At 38.4% G+C, this 13945-nt stretch overlaps 1 pseudogene; it reads right to left on the bottom strand.

Moving 5' to 3' along the window:
• Positions 1–3866: 3866 nt before the first annotated feature.
• LOC132275758 (small nucleolar RNA R71) lies at positions 3867–3965 on the bottom strand (annotated as a pseudogene).
• Positions 3966–13945: the final 9980 nt, after the last annotated feature.

Below are 13945 nucleotides of genomic sequence, written 5' to 3'. Positions count from 1 at the left end.
ACTTGATCCTTGTTATATATTAAATTGTGATAATTTAAATGAGTTTTCAAATCTAGAGATTTAACGAATTTAATTTGATTTAAATTCTAGTTAATGGTGTTTTGCTTGTATTCCATTTTAGACTTGATATATGGTATGAACATGACTTATTCCTTGTTATATATTAATTTGGGATCATTTAAACAACTTTTAAAAATTAGAGATTTAATTAATTTAAATTAATTAAATTCTACATGATGAAGTCTTGCTTATTTTGCTCATTTGATTTGATATATGTAATGAGCATGCTATGTTGTTTGACATATAATAATTTGAGGTTATTTGAAATTGATTTGAAATCTAAAGAATTTAATTATTTTTGTTTAATTAAATTCTATCTAATGGCTCCATGGATCTAATTGTGTTTTAGAAGTTGTTTCTATATTCAAATCACGAATTTGGACTTGTTGTATATTCACTTGGTTATGTTTTGAGCATAGGACAAAATTGTTGTCATATTTATATTCATGAGAGCATGTTTTCCTTATGGATTATATTGTTGCCTTGTGTAATGAGTTGCACACTTTGTTCTTGACATCTTTCATGCCATAGTATTTGTGGACTTAGAACATGTATTGTATGTGTTTCCAAATTAGGTTGTGCGTGGTAGATAGTTGATTATCTTGTATATACATGTTGATATATACGTTGTTGTACAACTTGTTGATTTTGGAAACTTGTGATGTCGTTGTTTGGCTATGGCTAGGACATGGTCCTAGTATGGGGGATGATGAGCCCTGAAAAGTGCGCATTTAAACCCCTTAAGTTTAGGTATTCTATGACCTTTATCTATCTTATTTTCCCACTTTAGATTGATTTTGTATTATTTTCATTTTCAAGTACTTATCCCCAAAATAAGCTAACTCAGCTAAATAAGAGCATAATTGAAGCAATCTTGAGATGAATCAAAGAAATGAGTAAAGTGGGAACAAAAAGAAGCAAGTGGTGGAAATTTAGCAAGTTCGACCGATCTCAGAAAATATTTGATCGATCAAAAGTTCATCGATCTCAACATTTCAAGATGGATCCAAGCTCTTTTGTCCTTATCAAAAGATCCCACAAAATTCGATTGATCCAACTTTCTTCCGATCAATCAAAAAGATTTCATCTTATCCAGTTATACCACCCTACCTACTACACTTATCTCTTTCCCAAAAATATCTTCAAAATATCTAAGATTTGTCTTTATCCAAAAAGGCGCCGCCATAGAGGATCGATTCAACTTAAATTCGATAGATCTCAGCTATGTTCGATCGATCTCACCACAAGTTCGATCGCGAACTTCCTCAAAGCCCGAGAAAATCCAATTTCCAGCTCATTAAAAGTTGTCTCTTATCCAATCATTGGAAAAATATTGGTGTACGAGCCCAGCTCATTAGGGGTGACATTTAACCTACCTATATAAGGAATATGAGCCATTCTTGACATTTACTAGATAGACACAATAGAGGCATAATTTCCATATTCTTAATGAGGAAGAAAAGAAGAAAGGAGGCTAGAGACACAAGCTTGGAGTTCTTCCATCAACCAAGAAGAGGAGCAATCTCTACCATGGAGTTAGCCCTTGAGGGTTGGAGGACACCATCCATGAGTGGCTAGACATCCTCTTTGGGCTAGAGTTAGCCTTAAACATGCTTTCTACATCTTGATTTATATATTTTTAAGGGGATTTGTATTGTGAAACATGTTTTGACACTTTTATATATATAGATCTTGTTTATTCAATGATTTGTGTGGTTTAATGCTTCCAATTGATCATTTCATTCTATCCATATGTCTATGTATGCTAGAATAGATGTTTATATGTTTGTCTCTAGATTTTGTGTTATTGATGGATGTTTATGTGTATTAATGCTATAGATCTAGAGATTGTCAAGATATGGTGCTTAATGGAATGCTTTTGTGGTTTATTTGATGGTTCATACTCATTTCTTGATGGATTGTGCCTCTTCCTTAGTTTAATTAGTTTAATTTCATGTTATTAGCTTAATTATAGTGTAGAGGACAATCCATGCTTGTTGTTTGATGTTCCATACTTATGAAAGCAAGTAGCATATGTCTCTAACCTTGTGATGTGTTTTAATTGTGAGCTTAAAGAAAGGATTAATGGCTTAATTTGATATATTGTGTTATTCATCATGTTGCTTAGACAATATATACTTAATTAGTCATCCATGCTTGTTGAAACAACCACACACACACACTAATGTTGCAATACATGTTTTTCCCCTCATTAATCATTCATTAAGGATGAGGAAAAGCTATGCTAAGTGGTGATCTCTAAACTCCAAGATTTCTCTCTCTTATTTTCTCCCTATTGCATTTAATTGTTTACTTTAGTTTAAATTGCAACTTAGTGTAATTCAATCACCAACCAATCTTTTGATCACTCGACCTACTAGCCTTAATCTCGATTCTACAACCTAATACGACCCACCAATCCCTTGGGACGATCCCTACTCGCCCTACCTATATTTTTAGTGAAAGGTAGTAGTGGCATATTATAAATGTAAAACTTGGCCACACTCACCATAGTCCAACACCACTCTCTTTTACACAAACTTTGGTTTGGATTGTGTGATGACTATGGACCACACACCAAGTTTTTGGCGCCGTTGCAGGGGATTGATTGAAGGCAACGTCGTATTTGTGGAATGAATTTGGAATCAGTACTCTTTTGATCGTGTCTTTTCTTTATTTTCATTTTCATTTTGGTTACTTATTGTGTTGGTTCTTGTTTGACTAGGTGCATTGAGCTAGAAGGTGAACAAAGGAGCATTTCAAGTAAGGAGCTAAGCAAGGAAAAAGCTGAAATCTAAAAATTTGTAAAGCTAAAATTTAAAATTGAATTGAAGTGCTAAAGGACCCTTTGTGAGCTCTTTCTTAACTCAATCTCTAGTTAAATCATCGCCCTGCGTGGAGGCTTGTATTTCAATTCTCGGTTAAATCGTGAGCCCACGTGGAGGCAATTTTAATTTTCTTTGCATATTGTTGATAGCATGGGAGTATGGGAACATTGTATGTGGAGGAAGTTTGTTGATTGTTGATTTGTTGCGAAGGTGAAGTGATTGTTCAGTACTTATTGCTTGTTATGTTTTGTTGTGCATGCATGGTCGTAGATCATTAAAACCTACTCTTGTCCCTCTAAATTTTCGTCTTGAATCTGTTGTTCGAAACCCTAGGAGAAGAGGAAATTCTAGTCAATCCATTTCATCAATGGAAGGACATAATGAGGATCATGTGGAGGACCTTGGTCACATAGACCAACAAGGTATCCTCCACCCCAATGTGCATCGTGATAACATGCAAGTACCATTAAGTATGCCAAGGCCATTCATTCACCCACCACAACAACAAGGCCAAGTTCCATTGGGAATGACAAGGCCAATCTATGCTCCACAACCTCCCATCATCCAAGGCAATCAAGGTGCCCATGTCACACCTCCAATTGTTAATCCTCCCCTTGCTTTAAGAGATCATTATGTGCCTAATGAATACAACGCACCCACATGCATTCAATTGCCACCATTTAGAGCACACCACTATGAGATCAAACCACAAACCATTCAAATGCTTCCTAACTATCATGGACTTCCAAGTGAAGAACCTTACAAGCATTTGGATGAGTTTCTTTAAGTATGTTCCACCGTGAAATACACAGACATGCTAGAAGAGGTCTTAAGGCTTAAACTTTTTCCATTCACCCTTAAAGACAAGGCAAAATATTGGTTTAAGAATTTTAGGCCTTTTTCAATAACTTCTTGGACAGAAATGCAAGAACAGTTCTTGAAGAAGCACTATCCGGTTTCTAAGACCAATGCCATGAGAACCTCAATTCGAGAGTTTTCACACGGGGATAGGGAAACGTTTCATGAGGCATGGGAAAGATTCAATGAATTATTTAGGAAGTGTCCACATCATGACATGCCCAAATGGCAATTAGTTCAATATTTCTCTAAGAGCTTATCCGACAATTATAAGGGTATGGTTGATGCTTCCATGGGTGGCTCTTACATTGATTGGCATGAGGACGACGTGTGGCGTCTTTATGAGAGCATGAGTGAAAATTCTTTGCATCGAACTTTATCTTTTAAGAATGGTAGGAATTCAAGTGGAAGGAAGAGCGTTGGCTTACATTAAGTTGACCATTCCAATGAAATAGCCACCGAGATGAAATCCTTCTCTTAAAGGTTTGTTCAATTCTTGATCAACCAAAACTCGGCAAATCAAGTATCTTCCATCCTTAACCATTCCCATCATGCATCCAATGAGACATATATGACTTATTCAAGTGTTTTGCTTTCTACTTCCAATTGTCCCCATGGACATGTGCAAAGTGAGCATCATGAACAAGTCAATGCAATTTTTGTTAATCAAGGAAACAATCCTTATGGCAATCACTATAATCCTAGTTGGAGGAATCACCCGAATTTCTCTTGGAGAAACCAAGGGGAAGGCTCAAACCCTCCCCAAAGTGGTTATCAAGGGAAGTATGTTCCACCTCCAATGCAAAGCCAAGGTTCCCAAGGTTTTAGATCATCATTTCAACCACAAGGAAATCAATTTTCTAATTCTTATTTTCCTAATCAACCATCATATTCTCAAGGAAATTCTAGGAGCCCCGCTTTTGAAGAGAAAGTTTTGACCGCTCTAGGTGATCGGTTGGTCAATTAAACATCAACCTTCGCAATAGCACGAATCATTGTAAAATAGGGCTATTGGTCGGGTAAGTCGAACCACTGGGACTGCGCTAGTCTTAAGGCAACCTAAGTATCTAGAGTTATTTAAGAATGATAAGGTGTAATAAGGAGTTGTTGATTGGTTTGTCACTAAGCTAGTAATTGAAGTGTGCATAAAACAAGAATGCTAGTAAATGTAAAGGAAGGAGATCTAGGTAGAAAGGGCTAGGGAAGTGAATCCACTACCTATCCATAAGCATGTTAATACATGATTTACTTGGGGAATAATATATACATAAAACCATGAAATGCAACAACATAAAATTGCTACATTACCTTCAAGAATTTTTATGAAATCAATAGGAAAGAATAACTTATCAAAGTATTGCATGTTTTGGTTACCTAAACTAGGTTGCAACCTTAGACATACTCACTAAGCATAGAGTTATCAAGCCCTTAATCACATAGTAGAAGCACATGACATTAGGAATCAAGAATAATCTATCAAAAGAGAACCCTAAGCTATAGACTATCAAATTTCCCAAGCATCATGCCAATAAAAACATTTCCATAAACTCATCTTCATTGTCACTATGAAAATGGAAGCAAAATAATCATAAGAGGAGACAATCTTAAGACAAGATCTTAAACTCAAAATGATCATTAATAGACATTGAAGCTCTTCACATCAAATAAAGCTCTAGTTCATGGAAAGGTCATATATATACATTACATCCCCAAATGTAAATCAAAAACAAGACATGCTTACAAGAAGGAGTTTCGTCACCTCCCTAGAAGGGAGTTAGTTACCCATTGATGCACTAGAGGAAGGAGGAAGCAAAGCCTTGACCTCCATTTTCGAGCTCCCCTCTTCTAGCTCCAAGAACACACCTTTCTTGCTCTCTTCTCTCTCCTGCAATCTTGTAAAATGAAGCTCAATCCTATTGTGTGGCTTCCCTCTCTTATCTTCTAGAGATAAGGCTCTAGAAACCCCCACCAACCAACATCTCCAACCAACCATTAAAGAGGGAAATTAGAATTGAGGAACCCAAGATGCAAGTGGCTGAAAATGGGCCATTTCCGGATGCAATTCTGCCCTAAGTTCGAGCACTCGAAATAAGGGCTCGAGCACTCGAAATTGGAGCAGAATGCTCCATTCTTGCCTTGCTCCGCCCAGACCTACTTCGGTTAAACAGCCATAACTTTGCGCTCCGAACTCCGAATGATGAACCGTTTGAAGATTTAGAAAGCTAATTCAGAGCGCTAAATATTTCATGTTTTAGTAAAGATCCAATTCTCAAGTATGGTTGGTCGAAAATGAAGATCAAGGCAGAATTTCATTGCTGCCAGGCAGTTCTGCGCACCTCTGGTAACAAGGCCATAACTCTCTGCTCCGAGCTCCGAATGACAAACCGTTTGAAGATTTAGAAAGCTAATTCAGAGCTCTAAATCTTTTATGTTATGAGGGAAGTCCAGTTCTCGAGTTTGGAAGGTCAAAATGGCGAGCAAAGCCCAGGTTCTACTGCTGCCAGAATTCAGCATTGGCACCTTTTGTTGCTCAAGATTCCACAAGGCCTTATTCTTGTTCCATTTTGGCCAATGAACCTGAAAATGCATAAAAACATAGAAATGAAGATAATCTACATAAATTAACATACAACGGACTTTACTAATGCAATTTAGGGCGCTTGAATATACAATATTCGGCGCTTATCACACCCCCAAACTTACATTTTGCTAGTCCCTTAGCAAAACTACAATGAAAAACTTAATGAAAAGACAACCATGGGCATGCTACTACAAAAATATCATCCATGGTAAAATGAGATAGATACATAGCTCAAATACAACTTGAAACAGACAAAAACTGGAGATGGAGTCATTGGGAAAACTACCTTGCATATATGAAGCATTGATACAAAAATTGGCTAAATACATTTCCACATGCATGCATCAACATCAAAGTCTATATAAATAACTCAATTATCATCTCTTGAATGGAAATCAACTCTAGCTTCAGTGAAAGTGAATTAGATTCTCAACATGCGGCTTTTACTTTCTTTTCCAATTCCAAAGCACAAGTTTTCAAATCATTGAATTCCCCTTTAAATGAGGTCCCTAAGGCATGATTTTATTTACAAGACAACTTTTGTTGCTTGTTGACAATTTATTGTAACTCATAAGCGAAACATAGAATGGTTGTGCAATGCTGAAGTCCCTTAAGCTTTCTAACCAACCTATGTAGCAAGCGTTAGGCCAACAACTCCCAAACCAGATGGCTTTAGGGTGTTAAGTGTAGAGACACTCCATAGGGCTTAATAGCTCAAGTTGGAAAGGCTACGAACTCCAACGAACCATGCTTATTACCAGTTTATTTTTTTTGAATGACCGTGCAATGTTTAAGTCCTTTAAGCTTTCTAACCAACCCTTGTAGCAAGCGTTAGGCCAACAACTCCCAAACCAGATGGCTTTAGGGTGTTAAGTGTAGAGACACTCCTAGGGCTTAATAGCTCGAGTTGGAAAGGCTACGAACGTCAACTGGTCATTATTTTCTTTCCTTTTCAGTTTTTTTTTTTTTTTTTTTTTTTAGACAACTTAAATCATGCCAAAGATATTCATCCATTAGGTTCATCAAATCAGATTAACTAGGGCAAGGTCAAGGTCAATCAAGTTGCATGCCTCACAGTTAAGTTTCCAATGTGCATCTGTGCATTGTGAAGCTTAAAAGAGTGTCAAATCTAGTGAGAATTTAATTGAGACATTTATACAGACTAATTTGAATCTACATGATCATTTCAACTCAAATTTTCTTTATTTTCAAAAATATCAGCTGCTTCTATACACAAAGTTTTAAACATATGCTTTCATCTCCAACAGGTTTCAAATTCCATTATCATTGCTTAGCAAAAGTGTAAAACCAAAAATACATAAATGCACCCCCAAACTTGAATGTCACATTGTCCTCAATGTGAGAAGACAAGTAAATCAAAATAAGCGCAAAGAGGGTAAAAGAACAATAATACCAAGTGGAGTGACGACGACGTAGATGTTCAGCCATGTGAGTGCGCAACGGCGTCCCCCAAACTTGGACATGAAGACCTATCAAGACAGAACTAATGTACACAGGTGAAAGCATAGGTCTCTTAAGAAAAAAAATCAAAACAGAAATGAAAACACTAAGACGAATGTGTTGCAAGGTAAAAATCCATACAAAATACAAATTGGCACACATGAGTCATAAGTGTAAAATGGAAAACAAAACAATGCCAAAAGCCGTGCATTTAGAGAGATAAAGTTGGCTTAGGCAATTCGTCAAACACGTGGTGTGCAAGACAAAAAGGAAGAGGGCCAAAGGTTGATTAGAGATGAGAAAATCCAAAAATTTGGCCCTGCAAATGCAATACACAACTCCCAACAATCACAAATCCTTTCCATAAGCAATCCCATCCTCCATTGATCAAAAATTGAAAGAAAAAGAGGGTAGACACTTACCCAACAATGGAGAACACAAGGCCCATTATTTGTGGTTAATGGAAGATGTGGATGAGAGGTTGATGATGGTGCTTGGGTTAGAGGAGAGTGGGGAAAAAGGTGGAGGAGGTGAAGGTGGGTTTGCATGGGGTGGTGAGGTTGAGGGTGGTTGGGTTGTGAAGTTGGTGGAGGAGAGGGGTTGGCAGCCGAGGAGAGGAGATGAGGTTGAGTAAGAGTGGTGGGCTGGGGTTTTAAAAGGGAGAGAGAGAGAGGCTTGGTTCAAGCACTCGAAGGGTGCCTTCGAGTGCTCGAAATAGGGGCAGTGGCCTCAGTTGGTTTGCATGAGAGAGCCCGGGCAATGGCGAGCACTCGAAACTTGGGTTCGAGGGCTCTAGAAATCGGCAGAGGGCTCGGCTGTTGAGTGAGAGAGCTTGGGTGAGGTTGAGAGGGGGTTCGAGCACTCGAAGTTGGACTTCGAGTGCTCGAAAAACTGGCAGTGGCTGCAGAAGGAAAGGGAGATGCCGAGAGTTGGGTTGTGGGGATGGTGGCATGATTGCATGCATAGGGAAACGTTTGTGGGTTGGAGTTGAGGTGGTTGTGTGGTTTCTGGGTTGATGGTGGTTGGTGTGTTGTTAATGTTGTGCATGGCATGGTGAGGGTTGATGGTGGTAGAGAGAGAGAGGGATGCAGGGAAGAGTTCATGCATGGTTTAGGGATGAGTGGGAGGTTGATTTGCAGAGGCATGCATGGGAGTTGAGGTGTGAAGTGGCATGGTGTGATGCTGAGAGGGGTGGTAGTTGCGAGCACTCAGCAGCTTTGGGTTTCAGCTTCGAGCACTCGAAATCCAGTCTTCGAGTGCTCGAAATCATGGCAGTAGCTGCGAGATGTTGGGCTGAAAATGGATGGTAGCAACGAGCACTTGAAATGAGAGATAGAGTGCTCGGAAATGAGGCAGTGAGCTCATTAGGCAACATGGAGATGGAATTTGCAATGTGAGCAACATTATGCAAACTAGATGGAAAAATTTTTGCAACTGCTGCACCTGAGGCCAAGCAATATATAGATGGATTTTCAGACCTTGCATGCATTTTTCCAAACCAATGCATGGATGGAAATCAAGAACTTGGCAACTTCATGTAATGCATGGAAAATTTGGAAAATGCTTCAAACTGTGCAAATTTTTTTACAGCATGGAAAATTTTTAAAAATTTCAAATTCAATCCATTCCAATGCATGGGTGGAATTTGGTCTCTTCAAATGCATGGATGAATGTAGGAAAATTTTTTAAACCTTGCAAATTCATTCCATTCCAAAGCATGGATGAAAAATTTTGAAAACTTTTCAACTTCGTTCTAATGCATGGACAATTTTCAAACTTTTGAACTTCAATCCATTCTAATGCAAGGAGGGAAAATTGTCAAACTCTACACTTCATTGCAATGCATGGAAAATTTAGAAAAATTTTCAAATTGTGCAAATTTTTTTTTCAATGAGTGCATGGATGATTTCAAGAAGATTTCCTAACTTTTGCAACCTCACACAATGCATAGATGATTTTGAGAAAATTTTCAAACTTTGGAACATCTCTTCAATGCATGGATGAGATTAAGAACATTTCAACAATGCATTGAAGATGAGAGGTTATGCATGTGAGTGCCATGTTGAAAGTCCGAGAAAATTGCCTGATAGAGCCGGAAACTTCCGGGAATGAAAACAAGAGTTGAGAAGGTCTAAGAAGCCGGTCTAAAATTGTGGAACACAACTGAAGAGCATTCCAGGAAAATCAAATTTTTAGCTTTTCGAAACCATTTCCCAGAAAATTTCAAGGCTCAGGCAATTGAAAGGAGGGAAGCTTGGAAATTGAAAGAATTGCTTCCCATAAGTGCTAAATTTAACGTCGATAGCTAGACGCACCGAGATCAGGTTAGTCCTCATCACCCTATACCATGTCTCTCAAGAAATTCAAGCTTCCCGAAGTAAGAAAGTTCTTTTGGAAGCGGAAGGAAAAGAGCTTGAAGACAAAAATTGGAAAGAGGTAATGGAAAGACCTCAATCCACTCTTCATCCTCAATGAAGAACTTTGGACTATGGGGCTGATTTGGATTAGGGAAAGGTGGAGTAGCTGAGAGTGCACGTAGCAAAGGCTTTTGAAGGGTCATATTGAGCATGGGAATGCTCGACAACTTATCCTTCAAAATTTCAACATCCTCCTCACACTTATCCGGCGGTTCGGGCTCAACAACTTGAGACAACTCAAGTGAGGGAATGGGATGAGATGCAAGCTCCCAAGAAAGAGATACATTTGATGTTGACAAAGGAAAAGAATGAATATGTGGATAAATATTAAGCAAAGAATTCACCTCCGAAATGGAATTGTCAACATTAAAATCCTCACAATTGAAATGAGCCAAACAAGCTTTTAGAGGATCCTCCATTGAAGGAGGTGTATCAAGCAAAGGATTATGTAGGGGCTGTTTTGGAGTAGGGTAGACAATCTCTACATCATTATTTTTCCCATTTTGAGCCACAATTTCTTCATTTTGATGTGGGGCAACAATTTGATCTTCCACCACCATTTTATCATTTTCACATGTAATAACCACTTGATCATTCTCATGATGAAAGTTACTAGGAGTAATCTCATCATTCATAGAATTTTCTTTTGGATTGGCCATAAATTCAAATGAAAATGTTTCCTCTTCTTCATGATTTTTAGCATTAATCCTTTGTTGAATTTGAGATATTTGGTCATCTATCATTGCACTAACTTGGGACTGGTGATATGGTACCACTTGATTGATAGACTCTACTGTGGATTGCATGCTAGCAAGGGAGGCCAATAGTTGATTGTTGGAGTCCATCATTTGTGTGTGCATAGACTCCATCATTTGTTTGTTAGCAACAATTAGCTCATCCAATGGAGACGGTGGAAAAGGAGAAGAGGGCTGGAAATAATGATCATTGGGTTGAAAATTGGCTTGAAAATGTTGCCCATGAGATTGTGGGGCTGAATTTTCCATGTCATGCCACAAGAAATTTTGGTGATCTCCCCTACTCGAGTCATAACCATTGAAGTATGGATCATTACCCGGTTCAGAGAAATTTGCATTTGGTTGCTCTAGATAAAAATCTGAGAATTGTCTCGTTGGAAGACAATCTCTAGTATGATGTGTATTACTAGAGCAAAAAGCACAAAACGCATGTGGTGTGTAGAATTGAATTGGGAGACAATTATTCTCCATCTAGGAGTAATTCAACAACACACAAAGCAATCAACACAACACTTCATCACCATAACCTCCACATATGATATTCCTTTTCTCCTCAATTATCAAGACAAAAATGTAAATGGCCACGACAAGGACCGATGCTTGAACACGAAATATAAACAAGATAAGAGCCTCGACAAGGGCTTCACAACAAAACTAAACACATACACAATATTCACAATGCGAAACTAGAAGTCAAGAGACTTACTTGGGGTCCTCTAGACTTACAATTTGCTAGCAATCCCACGGCGAGCTTCGAGTCCCTAGAATCTTACAACACGAAGATGATCAAAACACACAAGGAATATTCACAAGACACAATATTAACAATCAAACTAAAATTAACCCTAGAACTTTGGTCGCGAAACCGTTTGCAGTCCCCGGCAACGGCGCCAAAAATTGATCGGTTGGTCAATTAAACATCAACCTTCGCAATAGCACGAATCATTGTAAAATAGGGCTATTGGTCGGGTAAGTCGAACCACTGGGACTGCGCTAGTCTTAAGGCAACCTAAGTATCTAGAGTTATTTAAGAATGATAAGGTGTAATAAGGAGTTGTTGATTGGTTTGTCACTAAGCTAGTAATTGAAGTGTGCATAAAACAAGAATGCTAGTAAATGTAAAGGAAGGAGATCTAGGTAGAGAGGGCTAGGGAAGTGAATCCACTACCTATCCATAAGCATGTTAATACATGATTTACTTGGGGAATAATATATACATAAAACCATGAAATGCAACAACATAAAATTGCTACATTACCTTCAAGAATTTTTATGAAATCAATAGGAAAGAATAACTTATCAAAGTATTGCATGTTTTGGTTACCTAAACTAGGTTGCAACCTTAGACATACTCACTAAGCATAGAGTTATCAAGCCCTTAATCACATAGTAGAAGCACATGACATTAGGAATCAAGAATAATCTATCAAAAGAGAACCCTAAGCTATAGACTATCAAATTTCCCAAGCATCATGCCAATAAAAACATTTCCATAAACTCATCTTCATTGTCACTATGAAAATGGAAGCAAAATAATCATAAGAGGAGACAATCTTAAGACAAGATCTTAAACTCAAAATGATCATTAATAGACATTGAAGCTCTTCACATCAAATAAAGCTCTAGTTCATGGAAAGGTCATATATATACATTACATCCCCAAATGTAAATCAAAAACAAGACATGCTTACAAGAAGGAGTTTCGTCACCTCCCTAGAAGGGAGTTAGTTACCCATTGATGCACTAGAGGAAGGAGGAAGCAAAGCCTTGACCTCCATTTTCGAGCTCCCCTCTTCTAGCTCCAAGAACACACCTTTCTTGCTCTCTTCTCTCTCCTGCAATCTTGTAAAATGAAGCTCAATCCTATTGTGTGGCTTCCCTCTCTTATCTTCTAGAGATAAGGCTCTAGAAACCCCCACCAACCAACATCTCCAACCAACCATTAAAGAGGGAAATTAGAATTGAGGAACCCAAGATGCAAGTGGCTGAAAATGGGCCATTTCCGGATGCAATTCTGCCCTAAGTTCGAGCACTCGAAATAAGGGCTCGAGCACTCGAAATAAGGGCTCGAGCACTCGAAATTGGAGCAGAATGCTCCATTCTTGCCTTGCTCCGCCCAGACCTACTTCGGTTAAACAGCCATAACTTTGCGCTCCGAACTCCGAATGATGAACCGTTTAAAGATTTAGAAAGCTAATTCAGAGCTCTAAATATTTCATGTTTTAGTGGAGATCCAATTCTCAAGGATGGTTGGTCGAAAATGAAGATCAAGGCAGAATTTCATTGCTGCCAGGCAGTTCTGCGCACCTCTGGTAACAAGGACATAACTCTCTGCTCCGAGCTCCGAATGACAAACCGTTTGAAGATTTAGAAAGCTAATTCAGAGCTCTAAATCTTTTATGTTATGAGGGAAGTCCAGTTCTCGAGTTTGGAAGGTCAAAATGGTGAGCAAAGCCCAGGTTCTACTGCTGCCAGAATTCAGCATTGGCACCTTTTGTTGCTCAAGATTCCACAAGGCCTTATTCTTGTTCCATTTTGGCCAATGAACCTAAAAATGCATAAAAACATAGAAATGAAGATAATCTACATAAATTAACATACAACGGACTTTACTAATGCAATTTAGGGCGCTTGAATATACAATATTCGGCGCTTATCACTAGGCACTCTAGAGGCGAACACTCAATCGCTTCATTCTCATTCTCAATCCATTGCTAAGCTAGAAACCTAAGTAGGGCAAATAGCTAGTACCTTAAATGCTAGAGAGAAAGGGAAAATGCCTTTGAATGCCCCATCCAAGCAACAATGTGTTGTGGAGACTCATTCCTCATCAGAAGGTCACACAATAGAGCATGTCAATGTGATAACTACCTTGAGAAGTGGGAAGATTTTGGACAACCAAGTACACATGTCCAAGGAAGAGAGTGAACCGGTGCAACCCAAAGTTGACACCCATCTCATTTTTTATCATATTCCTCCTTCATT

Source organism: Cornus florida, unplaced genomic scaffold, assembly GCF_030987335.1.
Source record: "Cornus florida cultivar Cherokee Brave unplaced genomic scaffold, ASM3098733v1 CherokeeBrave_3.0.0_Hap2_Chr09, whole genome shotgun sequence".
Classification (NCBI taxonomy): domain Eukaryota; kingdom Viridiplantae; phylum Streptophyta; class Magnoliopsida; order Cornales; family Cornaceae; genus Cornus; species Cornus florida.
The sequence above is the reverse complement of the archived record's forward strand: the minus strand, read 5'-3'. Positions and strand labels throughout refer to the sequence as shown.